The sequence below is a fragment of the Erinaceus europaeus genome, chromosome 17, assembly GCF_950295315.1.
Source record: "Erinaceus europaeus chromosome 17, mEriEur2.1, whole genome shotgun sequence".
Lineage (NCBI taxonomy): Eukaryota > Metazoa > Chordata > Mammalia > Eulipotyphla > Erinaceidae > Erinaceus > Erinaceus europaeus.
Window position 1 is genome coordinate 43,069,087 of NC_080178.1, and position 19,072 is coordinate 43,088,158.

The 19,072-nt window shown below is 41.5% G+C and overlaps 1 pseudogene; it reads right to left on the minus strand.

Moving 5' to 3' along the window:
- Nucleotides 1-5,154: 5,154 nt before the first annotated feature.
- On the minus strand, nucleotides 5,155-6,123 carry LOC132533709 (protein SET-like; annotated as a pseudogene).
- Between the last annotated feature and the right edge of the window lie 12,949 nt (nucleotides 6,124-19,072).

The following is a 19,072-nucleotide window of genomic DNA, read 5'->3' on the forward strand; positions in this document are numbered from 1 at the left end:
CTTCTCTGACCTGACTTTCAAATAGACTCATCACCAATGCTTTCCTCCAATGCAGAGGGAGCTGGGCTTGAACCTAGGTTCTAGGCATGTCAGTGCATCCCAGTACTAATCTATTTTATTTATTTATTTATTTATTTATTTATTTTAACCAGAGAACTGATCAGCTCTGGCTTTTGGTAGTGTGGGTGACTGAACCTGGGTCTTTGGAGCCTGAGGCGTAACCATTATGACCTTTGCATAACCATTATGCTATCTCCCCCCACCCACACCACACTATTAAAGTGAGTTATTTTGATGGCCTGCAAATTCTAATATATATATATATATATAATTTTATTAGTGTTCCCTGAGGAATAAACTCTGGACTGTGAGTGTACTCAAGCACATTTTTTTCTTTCCATTTATCTAGAGAGACACCTAGCACCATGCCACCATTCATGGAGCTCTCCCGCCACTCCTCCCACTCTCCATGTGCTCTCTGGTACTCCTGTTTCATACCTGGTTTGAACGCAGGACCTCACACTCAATAAGCTCATCTATTTCATGAGCTATTTCCTGACTACAGTTGAATACAAAATATTTAGTAATATGTAAAATATTGCCATAGGACTTTTAGTGGGAGTATTAAAGAAGGAATGAACTTAGAAGTAGAAACAAATGCAGAAGGCTAAAAATGATGTCAAGTATGCCTAAAGTGAATTATTTCACCTGTAAATTGGTTAAGAATAATTGGTTGAGGATATCATAGAGCTGACAATCGCTGTTTTATCCCAAAGGCAACATGATTTTTCATATATTTATGTTTAAGAAACAAAAATGAAATCAGAAGGTAAAAGACCATAAAATCCCAGAATATCTGGAGACAACAGATGAAATGAGTGTATCTAAAGCAGAGGCAATACAGAAGGCCTGTAAAGCAGGTAGAAAGTAAAATGCCATCTGGGAGGTGGTACAGTGGACAGGGTGTTGGAATCCTAAGGATGAAGTCCTGTGAGTTTCATCCTTTATAGCACATGTACCTAAGAGAGAAAGAGGTGTCTGATTCTCTCTCTCAAGATCTGGAAAGAAAAGTCAGGTGATCACAAAACACAAAGACTGATTTTTTTTTTTACAAGTTTTTTTTTTTTTAAGGTTTATGGCCCTTATTTGTATAACAACAATCATGATAATACACCATCTTGCACATTAATTTTTCCTTTTTGAAAATTGTGATTAGTAGCGGTTTACAAAATTGAATGCACCCTCCCACCGCCCAAAGAAAATCACACTATAGGTTATTGTCACTCACTTGTAGTGGCAGAGCTTGGCACATTGCCCGGAAGTACTGGTCCCCAGGGTGGGTCGCTAGTTGTGAGGGAGGACAGAGGTCATGCGCTGGGTGGCCCTGTAGTATGGGCCCTTGAGCCTCCTGCATCTGCTGGACAGAATTCCTCCCCACATGGCCTGGCATATCTGCGACTCACCAAAGGTTTTGGCCACCCGCCAGCTGGCGCAGGGTCTCCGCCATGTTCACTGCTTAGTGGCTGGGAGACTGGTGAGGAAGGGCGGGGTGGGGGTGGTGTTGAGGCCAGGCTGGGCGGGGAGCAGGGATGTCTGGCCCCAAGCCTGGCCTCTGCAGGCGCATCCTGGCTGGGCCTTTCTTTGCTCACCACCCTCTCCAGGAGCTCCAGTTCCCACCCAGGTCAAGCTGTGTGGCTGGCAGTGTAGACCTCTGCCGGAGCTCCTGTCACCCGCTGGCAGTCGGGAGTTCTCATCTGGTTTGAGGACCCTGTTTTTTTTAACGACCCCAGTGCTCGGACAGTGTAGACCTACCCGGCCGGGTGTAGCTTGGAGGAGTCCAGGGAAAGCCGGACCTAAGGTTCTCCCCAGTCGCCCTGTGTTGGTCGATAGCAGGCCTCCTTGTAAGGTCCCCAGAGAGGATGCCCACTGGGCTAGATTGTGTGACAGGGACGAGGTCACCCCATGAAATGGTCAGGAATACTCTGGAGGCAGCCTGGCTCGCCACCTTGGAAGCCGCCTGGAAATGTCCCAGAGCTCTGCTTTCTTGCTGCTGTTCAGTGTTGCAGCCTCTTTGTTGAATGGTGTTAAGGACCACAGCAGCGAGGCTTCCTCCAGGGCGCTGGGCCAGGCCTGGAACCTGGCTCGTGCACATGACAAAACTCTGTACTTGATTCAGCTGTTTTAGAGACTCCTTGGATACTTATAAATCTGTTTTTTATTTAAAGATTTCATTCATTCGGTGATATCTTAAATACTTATTTTAGATCACCTGGGACTTCAGAGCCTCTAGCATGAGTCTCTTTGCATAACCATTAGACTATCTACCCCTGCCCTGTATGTCATTTTTTTTTTTAAAGGTCATTGTGCACCTGAGAGGTGATGTTGGACTCTCATGCAAGAAGTTTTGAGTTCAAGCTTTGGCATCTCATGCCAGAGTGATGCTCTGGTTCTCACTCTGCCTCCCTCTCCTCCTCCATAACCTGTGTCTTACTAATAAATAAATAATTTAGGTTTTCAGAAAAAGTACAGAAATTGAGTTCATTTCCGTTTAACATCCTCCAAGAATAATGCTTCTTTTAAAGTATTGATATGAAATCATAGGTATATGTTATATGTGAGCATGTGTATTCATAGCCTCTGGTATAATGTTTGGTATACTGTCAGCATCTGTTGAACCATTTATACATAAGGGAAGATACCAGTATTTTAGGAACGTTTATGCAAGGAGACTCAGTAATACAGTGTCTGCTTTCTTTTTTTTATTTTGCTTTATTTTAGTTTTCTTATATTATATAGGACATAGAGAAATTCTGAGGGGGGAAGAAAGACACCTGCATCACTGCCTTACTACTCCTGAAGCTTCCCCCCTCCACCCCCTGCAGTTGGGGGCTGAGATCTTGAACCTGGGTCCTTGTGCATAGTCATGTGTAATCCAACTGTGCCACCAACCCACCCTTGATGTGTACATTTCTCTTTTTTTAAGATTTTTAAAAATATTTATTCATTTTCCCTTTTTGTTGCCCTTGTTGTTTTTATTGTTGTAGTTATTATTGTTGTTGTTATTGATGTTATCCTTTGTATAGAACAGAGAGAAATGGAGAGAGGAGTAGGAGACAGAGAGAGGGAGAGAAGATAGACACCTGCAGACCTGCTTCACTGCTTGTGAAGCGACTCCACTGCAGGTGGGGAGTCGGGGGCTTGAACCAGGACCCTTATACCGGTCCTTGTGCTTTATGCCATGTACGCTTAACCTGCTGCGCTATCCCCCGACTCCCAATGTGTACATTTCTTAACCTGCCCTGATCGTGTTAGTTGTCATGGGTCAAGAAGCTCTGTTGATAGAAATGCAGTTGGTATCAGGTTCTGAATTAATCTACTGTGACTTTCAGTGTGACTGAGAAGATTATTTGTAACATTTGGTGCCCCGACCAGCAGGGTGGTGAGCAGGGGCTAGGAACCCAAAAAGACCTGGAATGAAAGGGACACGAGACACGAAAGAATGACAGCAGGACAGGTTTCTGATCAAGCTGCAAAATTTTATTGTGTTCACAGGCATTATAAGGCTTTGGGGAAGGAGAGGGAATGCTGGAGGAGGGAGGAGGGGGAGCAAACTTCAAAGCGGAATGTTCCTTGTAACAAATGGCGGAAACCAAACTGTGTGTTGACTCACTTGTGTTGACTCACTTGATTACTGATAAATGGTTTACCTGAGGAGAAATGGCCTGCCCAGGGGGGAATTAACACTTGTCTTGAGGGGTTCCATTATCTCAAAGCTTATCATCTATCAAGCAGAGAAATGGCTCCTGGCAATTGGGATTCTTAAAAGGAATTTTATGATGGTTTTCTTCTCCAGTTAACGGTAGTTCAACTCTGATAAAGCTCATTGGCTATGATACTCCCACAGCTCAAAGTTTGATGAAATTGCATTTTTATTTTTACATCTGCACTCACTTCTTTACTATTTCATTTCTTTATTCATTTGTTGGATAGAGACAGAAATTGAGAGGGAAGGGAGAATTAGAGAAGAAAGGGAAGGAACATCTGCAGCACTAACATATGCAGCAGTAGCATCAGCAGCACTGCTTCATCACTCATGATGCTTCCCTCCCTGCAGCAGCTAGGGACCAGAGGCTTGAACCCAGGTCCTTCTGCAGTGTCATGTGCACTGTACTGGTGTGTCACCACCTAGCTCCTGAATTACATTTTCAGACTGAAAATAGACTGGAATAGTCAGACTGGAATAGTCTGGGAATGATGATTCAAAACTAGCTAGTACACCAGGTTAAGCACACATAGTGTGAAGCACAAGGATGTGCACAATGATCCCAGTTCAGTTCCCTGCGGGGGAGGGAGGAGTCATTTTGCAAGCCGTGAACCAGGTCTGCAGATGTCTGTTTTTCTCTCCTCCACTCCAACTTCCCCTCCTCTCAATTTTTCTCTGTCCTGTCTAACAGCAGTCGTAACAAGAATAACAGCAGCAACAATGGACAAAAGATGGCCACCAGGAGCAGTCAATTTGTAGTGCCAGCACTGGGCCCCAGCTATAACCCTGGAGGCAAAAACAAAAACAAGCAAACAAACAAAAACTGGGAAGGTGCCTGCTTTGCCATATGATCCCCTCAGATTCAAGATCTGAGAGAAAGGAGGAAAAAAGTGAGAATTCTATGCACTACTACACAGAAGCGCCCAGCTTCTAGCAGAGCTGAAGGAGCAGAAAGTTGTTTTTTGTTCCCACAGAGCTTGGTGATATTGATTCCAAAAGTTTTTGTTGAAAAAGGATGAGGGTGTTTTACCCCTGTTATCCTATGGTTTTATCAGTGTTTCCTTTTATAAATATAAAAAAATGAAAAACAACAACAACACAAAGCTGTCTGTCTTTCTGCTAACTGCAGAAAGATACAGGTTTTCTTAAAAATGTTTTAAATGAAAAAATATATTAGTTTGGAACAGAAAAGGATAGAGATTCTTTTGAACTATTCTTATCAAAGAATCCCCCCCCATTAAGTTGATAACTATCGTATAAAGGAGAGAGAAGACCTCAAAGACAGGGTGACTGTGTACAAGGGAGGGAAAAAATGGAAAAAAAATAAAGAATGCAACTTGCTCCCAGGGACAGGAGAAAATTTAAAAATGCTGAAATTCATCAGTGTTTCATTAGTCATATCCTTCATCTTCCTCTCTTTCCTCCCCCTAATCACCATCTTCTTCTCCTTCATCCTCATCTCCTTCAAATCTTCTTTTTTTAAAAAAATATTATCTATTTATTGATTGGATAGAGACTGTCAGAAATCATGAGGGAAGGGAGGGATAGAGAGGGTGAGAGACAGAGGGACACCTGCAGTACTACTTCACCACTTGTGAAGCTCTACCCCCTGCAGGTGGGAATTGGGGGCTTGAACCCAGGTCCTTGCACATTGTAACACATGAGCTCAACCATGTGCACCACCACCAGGCCCCCACTTCTTCATATCTTCTAATCCTTCTTCCTCTTCTCCTTCATCATCATCATCATCATCATCTTCCCCCTCACCTTATTCATCATCCATATCAGGAATCAAGTAGTATTGTAGTGGATTTGGCCAGATACCATCTTTAATGACCTCTCTTAACTCACCTGCATCTGCACCAGAATGGTCAATAAACCAGGTGAAGAAGGTCTCTGGTTCCTCATGCTGTCTCTTCCTGTTGGTTTTATTTTGTGTTTGAATTGAACATTTGATCAAATCCTTTCCAGATTTCCATTTGATTTCAGTGGATCCTTCAAAAAGAAGGATCACCACTCTCATTCAGATGAAATTCTTTGGGGAGAAATTTATTTTCAAAGTAAGGGTTTTAAACAAAATAAAAGTCTATTCTGTTACCTGATTCACTATCTTCAAATTCTGTCACTTCAACTCTTATCAGGTAATGCAGTGCTTCTTCAACCTCTTCCCCAAGCAGTGTAGACACTTGTGGGTGGTTGACAAATGTTACCCCAAAATTTGGCATATTGGCCATCAATTCTGATCTCTTCTGAAAAAATGGTTGGCAGAGTTTGATATATTTCTGTTCTACCTTCAAAATTGTCACTCCCCATAAAGCAGCTTGGTGAAAAAGCAACAGGAAGCAATTGAATATATCCATTTAGTACAGAATGAAATAGACTTAATGAACAAGCCAGCTAGGAGATTTCTAGAATTTTCTATCACACCTTAACTCTAATCCCTGAGATTCTCAACTAAGACTCTTTGCTGACTCTCTACTACTTCAAAGAGTCAAAGTTCAGATGTCTGCTGGGTAAGGAGGATGGCCTAGGTAGGTGAAAGAAATGCATCAAGTGAGCTGAATGTACTGTGTTCCATTATATATATCCTGAGTTGTAGTTCTAAACTGAGCTATGTGGTTTAATAGAAATTAGTAGGGTCCTCATGTCTGTGGCTCGTGACTTTGCTTGAAGCATATGGAGAAATCCAAAGTTTTTTTTTTTTTGTTTGTTTGTTTGTTTTTAGGTGCTCGAGATACCTAGAAGTTGTCAGACAACCTTTTGAGGACTGGTCCTTCGATTTAGAGATTTTCTTTGTTATCTTAAGTTGCTATTTAAGCAATCTTCTTTCATTCTCTCCTATCCCCCCTATTTCTCTCTCTCCCTCTCTATCTCTCCCCCCCTCTGCCAGGAACTGAACCTGTCACCTCAAAGCGTCAGACACAAAAAATAATTTTGCATAAAAACTTTCCTATATCCCTTGCCCATTAAGCATTATATTAAGCACTTAGCACTGTTGGTGTAGAGTAAGAATGTATTATAGGTTCCTATTGTATTATTCTCTCTCCAGTGTATCTATATGACCTCTAAAGCCTAAAATGAAAAGTTTGAAAGGAAACCAACTCTCTCTCTCTCTCTCTTAATTCTGTAGTCAACTTTCTATCTAAACCTCCAGGTTAAAAACCCATTCCAGCCTCTGGAAATATTGCACCTGTAACATTGCTTATCACCTTGGAGCTTAATAAGTCTGTCTTTACAAAAACAAGAACCAAAAGGTAACAGGCTGTTTTTTTTTGGGGGGGGTGGAAGTGCACACTTTACTAAATGTAATTTGAGTTGTATCTTGATTCAGAAATATTAGATATTTCCATTCATGCCTTCACAGAGTGTCCCACCATTTGTGCTCCGTAGTGAGGACAGCAGGGATGTCCAGGGCTCACAGTCTCTCAGGAAGAAGGTAGGACTGTATGGTCATCAGTGTTTCCAAATACACTAGAGATTTCACTTACCTTGTTTAGTAACTTTGCTTTAGAATGTTAATTCCACAGGCAGTGTGTGTGTGTGTGTGTGTGTGTGTGTGTGTGTGTGCTGACTGCATTTTCTATGCCTGAGACTGTGCTGTCTGTAATGCTCAAAAGTAAAGTTGTAAGCAAGCATGCTGAGATTGAAGTCCAGGCTTATCAGACACATAGATCCCTAACTTCTGCAATGTAGATCCCTGAAAAGAACCACTGAGACATCTTCCATTGGCTATATTTGCCTCTAAGATGATAGTTACTCTAGATGTGAAATTGTGTGGTTGTTGTTTTCTTATAGAATACCGCATCCATAGTCCATCAAAGAACATCAAAACAGAACCTAAGACCTCTGAGACTACATCTTGCAGGGATCATGAGAAAGCAGGGCAGGTACTGGTCTCCCCAGACAAGCAAATGATGGGGTGTCTGCACTGAACACAAATAGGGCTGGGAGAGTAAGGGTTCTGAGTTCATGTAGACCCTGCACTTCAAGCAGAATTGTGGCCACTCCTGCAACCGGAGGTCTCAGCCTATCAAACACATTGTGCTGATCATTGTTCATACATCTTTTTATCAAACACAGTTCTGGAGAAATCCAGTCTTGGGAGAGCACAGGAAGAATTCTGAAGGTAAGAAAGAAAAAGGTACAAGCAGACCCTTGGTGTCATTGTAGGAGCTGTGCTATGGGTGCATGCATCGTGTCAAGGCCAACAGCCTGCTGTACTGCCGGGAGGAAACATAAAAAAAGGATCCAGAGACCAAGCGGATTCTATGGAGATAGCTGATAACGAAAGACAAGGACACTGTGTTCAAGAACCAGGTTTCCCTGAGCAGACTAAAGTCTTGTTTGGTGCACTACATTTTGGAGCTGATGCTACTTTCTGATCTCTTCACAGCTTATATAAATGCTTTGGCGAGGGTTTTGGAGGATGAATGGAGGGTGTGCTCTACTCTGTTGCATTAGTGCAGGGAAGAACATAGACAGCCACACATTATCAGGTGCCATTCTGCTTGCTTGCTTGAGCCAGTCCTTAGGCTTGAAAAAGAAAGGCCTTGACTTAAAAACCTTCTCTCAGCTAGGAAAACACACACACACACACACACACACACAGACACACACATATAAAAGCCCATAATTTGAACTCCTGTGAAACATAGCCTTTGTAGAGAAAAAGATTAGTAGTCCAGAAAAAGAAATACATTTCCAGCATGTGTTTTCTTTATTTATTAATTTTTTAAAATTTTTTTCCCCGTAAAGTTGGACTACAATCAGAAAAAAAAAAAAAAAACAGTTCACGAAGAATACAGCTAATAACCTTGGAGTCGCAGAAGCTATGAAAGCACACAGGAACCAGAAATGACACTTTTTCTGTAAGAGTTGTTTCTGCCTCTCTCTTGCATATAACCCTGTCTGGGAATATTTGAACCCACCCTCTGGAGGACAGATTGAAGAGATGCCAGTGGGTTTTACAAGAGTGACACTTTCTCTCTGGGTGGGAGCTCATTCCATAGAATCTTGGGCCCCTCCCAACACCCCCAGAACTGAGGTCTTTTCCTGAGTAAGACCCTCAGGTGAGCTGTAGGTGCAGAAGGTTCAAGAAACCTCATTTCAGATGGTAGTGAACATGTCTGACCATCATTTTCATGTTTTTAGTCACTATGGTTCCTTTTTTTATTTGCCTAAATCATCCTATTTTCAAACTATTATCTAGTTAAACTGACAATTCTGTACATAATAGATAGTCCAGAGTATTGCCTTAGTTCAACATGCAGGGCATTGGGCCAGTGGTAAAGCTTAGTGGAAGACTTTGTGGATGCACACCTGTGGCCCTGGTGTTTGATCTCACACACACACACACACACACACACACACACACACACACACACAGACACACACACACACACACACACATCATAGGGAAGAATAAAAGAACTATGACCTCTGGTCAGTTTTTCTCAGAGTCACATTTGATCAGGTGAGCTTAACATGTAGCTGCTTCATTGGCACATTTAAACATTATTATTTTTTCTTTTAGATAGATAGAGATGGCAACCAGAGCACTGAGGTTTCCTTCAGTGTGGAGGGGGCAGGTCTGAAACCCAAGTCTCACCAATGACTGTTTAAGCCAGCTATTTTACTAGCCCATCAGTTGTTTCCTTGCTCAGCTCAAAGAAAGGAACTGCCCCTCTTTCATCCTAGAATTCATACATCTTTGAAGACCTATCACCAATGCTGCTGTCATCTCTGCAAAAACAAGAGGACTATTCTCAGAGTCTGCTAAAACAAATAGATGCCAATCGTCAACTGGCCAAGAAAGAGCAACAAAGCCAGGAAGTCCTGGAGCAAGTTGAACTGCTACAACTCAAACAAGAGTAAGTTTTGGTGGACTTGCAGGGACACTCTAGTGGGGAGAGGTCGGGCAGCACATCTCAGCCAGCCAACTGGGGTCTCCATGTAGCCCTTCATCACCACCATGCTTAGCGTCAGGACAGCCTTAGTGGCCAGGAACAGTTGTCAATCAGCACCATGTGCTTTGGCTTTGTGATCAGTGGTGTTAGTAGAGGAAGAAGGGGCCAGTCTGAAGCAGGAACCCCTCCCAGTGTAGGTTTATCATCAGTCTGTTAGGGGCCCAGGACCCAGGGTCAGGAATGTGTGGTCCCAAACTGGAAGCAGAGGGCGGACCATCACGGATAGCCTTCCCTATACTCATACCAGTCATTCTCCTACAGCTCAGCCTGGGATGAACATATCTCTCATTTCCATTTCCCGAGGAAAGAGAGTGTTTAATTGCTCTTGGCCTGACACTGAGCATTTGTGTCAGGGAGCAGGTTAGGAGAGCAATGAAAGAAATTTCTGTGGGAAAGACTCCCCCAAATGGAGGTAGTTCCTTCCTCTATGAAGCTAGTCTCTGTCTCTCTTCCTCCCTTGCTCCCTCTTTCCCTCCCTCCCTTCATTCCTTCCATATTTACTACTATATTATGTGGAACCTGGTGTCCTGATTCTCCACTATTTCTGGAAGTCCTTTCTTTGGTAGAATGTGAGAGCTAGAGGGAAACAGAGAGCAGGAGAGGCACCTGCAAAACTGTTCTAATATTTGTCAATCATCTCCACTGCGGGTGAGGACTTTGAACTCAGGTCTTTGCAAATGGCAGAATGTGTACTCTTCTAGATGAGACACCACCAGGCCCCAAGTCCTGTTATCATCAAGTGCAATGGAAGCTGCCCACTATCACCAGTACTATTCAGCATAGTGTTGGAATTTCTTGTCATGGCAATCAGGCACGAACAAGGAATTAAAGGCATGCATATTGGAAGAGAAGCAGTCAAACTCTCCCTATTTGCAGAAGACATGAGAGTATAAATATAAAAACCTAATCAGGGAGCTGGGAAGTAGTTCAGTGGGTTAAGCTCACATGGCACAAAGCACAAGGACCAGCATACAGATCCCGATTCAAGCCCGTGGCTCCACACTTGCAGGGGAGACTCTTCACAGGTGGTGAAGCAGGTCTGCAGATGTCTATCTTTCTCCCCCCTTTTGTCTTCCTCTCCTCTCCTCTCTCCATTTCTATCTGTCCTATCCTACAACAACATCATCAATAACAACAACTATAATAACTACAACAATAAAACAAGGACAACAGAGAGGAATAAATAAATATTAAAAAAAAGAAACACCTAAGGAATCCAACAAGAAGCTTTCAGAAGTCATCAGGCAATACAGTAAGGTGTCAGGCTACCAAATTAACATTCAAAAGTCAGTGGCATTCCTCTATGCAAACACTAAGTTATAAGAAGTTGAAATCCAGAAGTCAACTCCTTTTACTATAGCAATAAAAACAAAAAATATCTAGGAATACACTTAACCAAAGAAGTAAAAGACTTGTATACTGAAAATTAGGAGTCACTACTCAAGGATATCGAAAAAGACACAAAGATGTGGAAAGATATCTCATGTTCATGGGTTGGAAGAATTAGCGTCATCAAAATGAATATACTACCCAGAGCCATACACAAATTTAATGCTATCCCCATCAAGATCTCAACTACATTTTTGGGATTGATGTTACCCTGCATGCAGGTCGGGTCTCGAGGTAATATAAGATATATCAATGGGATGGGTGGGGATCTTTTAGGCAAAATAATCATTATGTAAATAGGCCGTACTATCAGCAATGCAGGATGAAGCAGGAGGGCTGGCTTCATGAATGACAACTGACTGCTTTAAAAATATTTAATTCCAAAGGCTTAAGAGAAAGAAAATTCATTTAGGAAACAAAATACTACAGAATAGGGTTGAATGGATAGATTGTATTTCTAAACTTACTGTATAGATATGGAAATTGAGAGAAGGGGGAGACAGAGACACACATTGACTCACAAGTACACCACTGGTTCACTTCTAGGGAAGCTTCCACCTCACAAGTTCGAGATGGGGCTTGCACCTGGGTCTTTGTGTGCTCATTTGCATACACTACTGCACTGAGATTTTAAAGGGGGTAAAATATTCTTTAAAAAAGGTTAGACATACCACATAATGCTTGATAAGATATTTCTTCCATATCTGATTGCAAAATAAGAAAAGACAAGGATGTCCATTTAGTCTTCCTTAGTCATTATGGAATGAAGTCACTTGTAACTACATGTAGAAGCCCTCAGGGAGCCAGGCACACTTGTTTGAGTATACACATTACAGTGTGCAAAGAGCCAGGTTCAAGTCCCTGGTCCCTGCCTAAAGTGGGAAGCTTCATGAGTGGTGGAGCAGAGCTACAGGTGTGTCTCTAATCCCATCTCAATTTGTACTTGTTCATTAGTAAATAAATAAAAAGTAATATATGTGAAATTGAGAGAGACAGAGAGAGAGAGAGAGAAGGGTGGGACATATGATAGCAATATCAGCCATCCTCTGCTGGCTGTGGCTGGATCTAGAGGCATAATTAGGATTATTGTCCCATAATTCCGGGCTTTTGAGGAGAGGCCTCTCTTGGGCACAGATTCCCTGGCGTGTCCACCCTGTTGTGCACCAGGAGCAGGTGCATAGGAAAATGTGAATCGAGGCAGCCTGGGTAGGACCTTATGGGATTCTCAGTGTCCATTGCTAGTAACATGACATAAAATGACCTGGAGACCATGTTTAGGAATGATCCGTTTATTTAACAGGAAAGCAGGATTTTTAAGGGATCGTAGGAGGAAGTAACATGTATATTCCATATATGGTAGGAAGGCAAGGGGTCTGGAGGGGGTCAGGACTTCTCTAGTGAGTGATCTAAGGAACGAGGGAAATGTTAGAGATTGAGAAAAGTTCAAGGTTTGTTTAATGACTATTGAGAAAGGGTTTAATTGGTTGGAGGAAAGAGGAAATGGGGTTATCAATGACCAGAAGACAGAGAGGAGTCCTGAGGGTAGAGAGAAGATGGATCAGGTATGATCAAAGGAACGGAGTGGGTTGGGAGAGGGCCTGAAGTTACTGTTTGACAGAGAGCAGAACAATGATGTATGGGTCATATATGATCAAAGAGATGAACTTCTAGTAACCCCTGAGTAAGCTAACCATCTGGTTTGGAAACGAGTAAGTGGGCTGTGTGTCAGGGGCTGCAGGATCTTTGTGAAGCAGGGATACTGACAGGGGGGCAGATCCTGTTGGTTGTTTCCCTCCTTGCTCAGTTTCTAGTGGAGAGAGAGAGGCTAACAGGATGGCCCTGCCATCCAGACACCCATCTTTCAATGGGAGGTCCCACACCAAGCTCAACCGCATCCTCACAATTTCCCTACACCATTGCAATGAGTGCATAAAGTAGGTTTCTGGTTCAGTTGTAGTGCACTTTCACTCCCTCCGTCTCTCCTCTCATCCCTCCTCCCACTCACCCTTGCAATGCATCTCTGTGAAAGAAAACTTATTCTGCTGAATTTAAAGCTAGTGGAATAATATCTGTAAAATTTCTCATTTGACTTTGTTCATACAGCTTTTCTTCTTCTAGCGTTTGCCCTTCTTCCATATCCAGTCAACAGCATCAGGTTGAGCCTGATGTAAAGTTTCGAGACCTCCTTTGAATCTGGAGAGGTGATAGTTGTTGACTATGTGGGTCATAGTCTGTCTGTAGGCGCAGGGGCAGTTCGGGTCATCTCTGGCTCCCCAGCGATGGAACATAGCGGCACACTAGCCATGGCCTGTTCGATAGCGATTGAGGAGGACCCAATCATATCGTGCTAGGTCAAAGCCGGGTTGACACTTGCAGGGGTCTGTGATGAGGTGTTTGGTCTTTACCTCAGCTGACTGCCAACTCTGTTTACAAGAGACTGGAACAGAGAAGTTCAGTGTAGGCGTAGGGGACCAGATTGGGTGACGAGACGTCAAGTGTTGGACAGGGTGGGCGAAGATATCCACGTATATTGGCAGGTCCGGTCGACTAATCCCTAGCACTGCAAAAACGGTATCATCTGTTTTCCATCTACACCATGCCTCGGCCTCGCGTGAGCTTAATGTGCAGCTTGGCGATACGAGAATCCAGCATGAAGCCCAGCCAGTCTATCTTGGCGTTACTCTCGATCGCACTCTGTCATTTCACAGACATCTCATAAAAACTGCAGCAAAGGTGGGCGCGAGGAATAACATCATTGCAAGACTGGCCAGCTCCTCATGGGGCGCGAGAGCTTCCACACTATGATCATCATCTCTGGCATTATGCTATTCCACTGCAGAATACTGTGCCCCAGTATGGTTCCGTAGCCCCCATGTCCACTTGGTCGATTCCAAATTATATTCCTCCATGAGGATAATTTCTGGAACCATCTGTTCCGTTCATACAGCTTATTTCTACCTTCAGACGTAAAATTTTTCACTTTTGAGTAATCAAAAATAAAGTGGAAATGCAAAGATTTTATTTGCCAAGCACTTTCCCTCCTGTCTTGCCTTATTCTGAAAGTGCAAATCACTAGTAACAGAAGAGTAATTCCATATTACAAGACACTCACATGAACTAAACTGCCTTGAAGCTTTGCTAAGAACTTTTGCCAGAGAGGTTCCCGGAAGATGGCGGCCTGAGAAGCTGCTAGTGGCTTGAGCTCTGACCACATCTTCTGGAAACGGTAGGATTTTCTGCCTTTAGTAGGCCAGTCAATAAGGGGTCCTAGCGGTGACTATAACTTAATTTGGGTGAAGAAATAGAGTAGAAAAAAGGGGAAAAAATTCTTTTATTTTAATTAGTAAGCATACCCCCTCCCTTCCCCCCATAACCAGTCCCTGGGGATCAGCTCCTAGCAGGATCCCCTGCTGAGCTTCTGTCTTTACCAAATTTCTGTCCCACCATGGAGTATCATTCATTCTAAGTCTATAGCCTTCTGAAACCTCTGGCCTTTTTTCTTTCTAAGTAGCCAACCAACCTCACCTCACCCCGCATAGCTAATTAAATAATTAAAAATAAATAAATAAATAATCTCTTTCCTTTCACCTTTCTGTTATGACTGTTCTTTTTTATCTTTTTCTTTTTTTCTCTCTCTTTTTTTTCTTTTTCTCATTCTTGTCACCCTTTCTTCCTTAATCCTACAGCTTCCAAAGCCACAGGCCCCAAACCCCACACCACCAAACAGAGTGCTTTTTTGATGTCACTGATACACATTTGGGAATTATTTTGGGGAAGAATTCTGACTCAGTGTGGACTCTCACTGCGAGTGTCTCTGCTCCACTTCCCTTCCTCCTTTAGCCACCCCTGGAATATACAGTGGATAGTAGATTTGCATAACTGTCTATTTCAGCTATCCTTGTCTAGTCCTGAGGTTTTTTTTTCTCATTCTTAACAATCAGCTGCCTCTGATCACGAGGTTTGAGGTAATCTGGGACAGGGTTTTTTACCCTGCTCTATTTTATTATTAATATTATATAAAGGCATATATCTTCCCCCCTTTAGGTTGATCAGAATTAACTCTTAGGGTATCTTTCATTGCTAGGGTAGTGGGCATCTTATCTATTGTGGGAGGAACTTGTCTCCTTACTACTACCTCCTTTACAGACTCTCCCCTCCCTTCTCCTCCTAGCTAATTAAAAAAATCAAATTAAATTAAATTAAAAATAAAGTAATAAATAAAACCTTTCCTTTCACTGCTTTTTGATTACAGCTCTTTTTCTTATCTTTCCCTTTTCTCTCACTTGTGTCTTTTTTCTTTTTTCTTTTTTAATCTTGTCATATACTTCTTCCTTCCTTCTTCTTTGCCTTTCTGAATTTATGAATTATTTTGTGGAAGAAATATGACTCAGAGTGGACTCTCTATGTTTGTATCTCTGCTCTACTTCCCTTGACCCTCTTGTTACCCCCAGAATATACAGTGGATAATAGATTTGCATAACTGTCTATTCTTGCTATCCCTTCTTTCTTTTCTATTTCTTCTTCACTGGGATTTGCTTACTATTTTTTCATGGACTGGAGAAATTGTTTGGCTAACTGGAAGTGATTAAACTGCTTCAATACTTGCTTCAGTTGCTACTGTAATTCCTGAGGTTGGTGAATGCAATTGTCATAAAGGTATTTAGTACAGTGTTGCTTGTGCTCAAGACACAACAACTAAGTAAAAACAGAGCATTAAAAAAGAAACACATAAATCAAAAAAATGGGTAGATCAAAAACAAATAAAACTGCTACTCCAGTGAATGAAGACAAGAGCCTAGAAGAAACTAGAAATTAGACAGAAGTAACCATAGATGAGAAAAGCATGCAAGCAATATTAAACTTATTAATCACATAAATGAAAACAACATTGGAGGAAAGGAATGGCAGTATTAGGGAAACAAGAATTGAGACCCCCAAGGAATATACTGATTATCTTGAGGCAATTAGAGAACTGAAACCTGAAATAGCTGTAATGAAGAAAGAAGCTGAGGCAAGGGAAAGCAGACTAACAGAAGCAGAAAACAGAATTAGTCAGACAGAGGATGAGTTAGAGAAAATGAAGAAAGAGGTGAAAGAGCTTAAAAAGAGATTGAGAGACACTGAAAACAACAACAGAGACATATGGGATGACCTCAAAAGAAGTATCATTCGCATAATTGGCCTGCCAGAGGCAGACAGAGAGGAAGGGGAAGCAATCATTCTAGAGGAAATAATAGAAGAAAACTTCCCAGACCTGAATAACAGAAAGGACATCAAGATTCAAGAGGACCAGAGAGTACCAAACAGAATCAACCCAGACCTGAAGACACCAAGACACATCATAGTCACAATGAGAAGGAGTAAGGATAAAGAAAGGATCCTAAAGGCTGCAAGAGAGAAACAAAAAGTCACATACAAGGGAAAACCCATAAGATTATCTGCAGATTTCTCCACTCAAACTCTAAAAGCCAGAAGAGAATGGCAAGATATCTATCAGGCCTTAATGAAAAAGGGTTTCAACCAAGGATAATACATCCCACTAGACTTTCATTCAAACTAGATGGAGGGATCAAAACCTTCTTAGATAAACAACAGTTAAAGGAGGCAACCATCACCAAACCGACCCTGAAAGAGGTTCTGAAAGACCTCTTATAAACAAGAACATCACTATAATACTGGCAATATATCAGAGCAACCAAAAAAAATTTTTTTGAACAACGGCAATACAATACATTAAACTCATAATATCAATAAATGTCAATGGCTTAAACTCACCCATCAAAAGGCACAGAGTTGGGGGATGGATCAGAAAACATAATCCAACCATATGTTGCTTGCAAGAATCCCATCTGTCACAACAAGATAAACACAGACTTAAAGTGAAAGGATGGAAAACTATCATACAGGCTAACGGACCACAAAAAAGGTCAGGAACAGCCATTCTCATCTCAGACACGATAGATTTTAAATTACATAAAGTAATAAAAGATAGGCAAGGACATTACATAATGATTAGAGGACCAATCAGCCAAGAATACTTAACAATCATTAACATCTATGCACCCAATGAGGGACCATCTAAATACATCAAGCAATTACTGAAAGAATTTCAAAAATACATCAATAATAATACAATAATAGTGGGAGACCTCAATACCCCACTCTCACACTTAGACAGATCCACAAAGCAGAGAATCAACAAAGATACAAGAGAATCGAATGAAGAGAATGACAGACTAGACCTCTTGGACATTTTCAGAGTCCTTCACCCCAAAAAACTGGAATACACCTTCTTTTCAAATCCACATAACACATACTCAAGAATAGACCACATGTTAGGCCACAAAGACAGGATCAATAAATTCAAGAACATTGAAATCATCCGAAGCATCTTCTCAGACCACAGTGGAGTAAAACTAACATTTAACAACAAACAGACAATTATTAAAAGTCACAGAATTTGGAAACTAAACAACATGCTCCTTAAGAACCACTGGGTCAGAGACTCACTCAAGCAGGAAATTCAAATGTTCCTGGAAACTAATGAAAATGAAGACACAACCTATCAAAACATTTGGGACACATCTAAAGCAGTACTGAGACAGAAACTTATAGCAATACAATCACATATTAAACACCAAGAAGAAGCTCAAATGAACGACCTTACTGCACAGCTCATGGACTTAGAGGAAGAGGAACAAAGCATCCAGAAGGACAGAAATCACTAAAATTAGAGCAGAAATAAACAACATCCAAAATAAAAGAACCATACAGAAGACCAATGAAGCCAAATGTTGGTTCTTTGAAAGAATAAACAAAATTGACAAACCCATAGCCAGACTCACCAAACATAAAAGAGAGAAGACTCAAATTAATAGAATTGTAAACGATGCAGGAGATATCACAACTGACACCAGAGAAATCCAGAGAATCCTGTGAAACTTCTATAAAGAACTATACACCACCAAACTAGAGTATCTGGAAGAAATGGAACAATTCCTAGAAGCATATGCCCTTCAAAAACTGAACCAAGAAGAACTACAAAATCTAAATACACCAATCACAGACAAAGAAATTGAAACCGTTATTAAGAACCTTCCCAACAACAAAAGTCCTGGACCAGATGGCTTCACAAATGAATTCTACAAAACTTTCAGGAAACAGTTAGTACCCATACTTCTTAAGCTTTTCCATAAGACTGAAGAAACAGGAATACTCCTTTCCACCTTCTATGAAGCCAACATCACCATGATACCAAAAGCTGATAGAGACAGAACAAAAAAGGAAAACTACAGACCAATATCTGTGATGAACACAGATGCCAAAATATTAAACAAGATCTTGGTCAAGCGGATACAACATAATATCAAAAAGATTGTTCAACATCACCAAGTGGGATTCATCCCAGGAATTCAAGGCTGGTTCAACATCCATAAGTCAATCAATGTCATTCACCACATCAATAAAAGCAAAGCCAGAAACCACATGATTATCTCAATAGATACAGAGAGAGCCTTTGACAAAATCCAACACCCATTCATGCTCAAAACTCTACAAAAATGGGAATAGATGGGAAATTCCTCAAGATAGTGGAGTCTATATATAGCAAACCAACAGCCAACATCATACTCCATGGACAGAAGCTGAAAGCATCCCCCCTCAGATCGGGGACTAGAGAGGGTTGTCCACTGTCACCGTTACTCTTCAACATAGTATTGGAAGTTCTTGCCATAGCAATCAGGCAAGAGAAAGAAATCAAATAAATACAGACTGGAAGGGAAGAAGTCAAGCTCTCACTATTTGCAGATGATATGATAGTATACATAGAAAAACCTAAAGAATCCAGCAGAAAATTACTGGAAGTTATTAGGCAATATATCAAGGTATCAGGCTGCAAAATCAATGTACAAAAATCAGTGGCATTTCTTTATGCAAACACTAAATCTGAAGAAGA